The following is a 2,025-nucleotide window of genomic DNA, read 5'->3' as shown; positions in this document are numbered from 1 at the left end:
GTAAATGGTAGACCTTAATGGTAAATTTCCACCACTTTTTGCAAACTAAAATGGTTATGCTCTCATTAATCATGATTTAATAATCTTAAAAGTATATATTTTTATTATTCTTAGATAACAGTGATCTGTAGATTTGTTTTATGTTTTAAAGGTCTTATGTATATCACATCAGCTAGAAATACCAAGGATTCACTCTAAGCATGGAGAGTCTGGTTTTAGCTATTATGCCAGCCGCAGCTGGAACCAGCTTCCAGAGGAGATCAGATAATAATAATAATTAATAATAATTCATTACATTTATATAGCGCTTTTCTAGGCACTCAAAGCGCTTCACATGGAAGGGGGAATCTCCTCAACCACCACCAATGTGCAGCATCCACCTGGATTATGCGACGGCAGCCATAGTGCGCCAGAACGCTCACCACACACCAGCTTACTGGTGGAGAGGAGACAGAGTGATGAAGCCAATCAGTGTATGTATATATGGGGATTATTAGGAGGCCATGATGGACAGAGGCCACTGGGCAAATTTGGCCAGGATGCCGGGGTTACACCCCTACTCTTTCGAAAGACATCCTGGGATTTTTAATGACCACAGAGAGTCAGGACCTCGGTTTAACGTCTCATCCGAAGGACGGTGCTCTTTGACAGTATAGTGTCCCCGTCACTATACTGGGGCGTTAGGACCCACACAGACCACAGGGTGAGCGCCCCCTGCTGGCCTCACTAACACCTCTTCCAGGAGATGTGCTCCTACAGTAGTCACATTCAAATCCAGACTCAAAACACATCTGTTTAGCTGTGCATTTACTGAATGAGCACTGTGCCACTTTGTCCGACTGTTTTTACTGTAGCTATTTTATTTTATTTTTTATTTTAAACTCTTTTAATTATTCTTATTTGTTTTGATTATTTGAATTTCTTCTATGTAAAGCACTTTGAATTACCATTGTGTATGGAATGTGCTATATAAATAAACTTGCCTTGCCTTGCCTTGCCTAAAGTTGTTATATAGGCCTATATATATATATATATATATATCCTACAGGTTTTATTTTCCTACTGGCTGAATGTTTTGTGCCCAAGATTTAATTAGATTGTTTTAAAGATTTATGAATACATTTCTCTCTGGTGTTGTTTGGCAGCTGTAGTACATTTTCATGGTTATTAGAAGAACATTAGAAAATTACAATCCAAAATAGCAGAAGTTTAAATCCCCAAATTAAAAATTACAATACTTTACATACAGTACAATATACTTTTTAACTGTAAGATGATCCTGAGCTAGTAATTGGCCTACAGTATAAGCCTACATTTAATTTACCCCATTACAATTGACCCTTTACAGTTATTGCTATCATAGAAATACACTTGTAGGTTTAAAATTCTAAATAAGGCTAATGTCAAAATTACAAATATTTTTGCATATATATATATTACTTTATTATGTCTTTCAATTCAAACACATTTATACAAATGGACAGTTCCTTTAAAGACATCATATTTTTTCCTCAATAAATATTCCTTATTTTTCCTTCTACATTTTTTCTTTTGTGATAATACCCACCAACACATAGCCTAAAAAATACATAATTAGAACAATAACCAATGAGTATATAGTTAGACACTTTTATATATGAAAAAAGGGAAAAAAGACAAAATATTTATTAATAACAATAAATATTAATAAAAATGAAACATTCACATATTATAATGACACACAATTCCTAATGAGTTATTCAATAATATTATTTAAATATCACATATTCGATATTAAATAAGTAAATAAATAAAATAAAAAATAGCTAGAATTAAAAGGGAGGGAGGGTTCTATAAAAATGTAGTTAATGTGGCTAATATGTATTCCTTTATATTAGGCCTGGAATATTCTTTGATTTTAGAGTTGCACATATCTTTTCAAAATGTATACTTTTGCTCTTAATTTCATGTTATCCTCTTCATAGTGTACTTTAGAAACTAAATCTAACCAATCATTTAAAACTGGGCATTCATATTTTCTCCAAA

Source organism: Rhinichthys klamathensis, unplaced genomic scaffold (assembly GCF_029890125.1).
Source record: "Rhinichthys klamathensis goyatoka isolate OS25496 unplaced genomic scaffold, OSU_Roscu_1.1 h1tg000159l_1, whole genome shotgun sequence".
In the NCBI taxonomy this organism is placed as follows: Eukaryota; Metazoa; Chordata; class Actinopteri; order Cypriniformes; family Leuciscidae; genus Rhinichthys; species Rhinichthys klamathensis.
Note: the sequence above shows the minus strand (reverse complement) of the source record.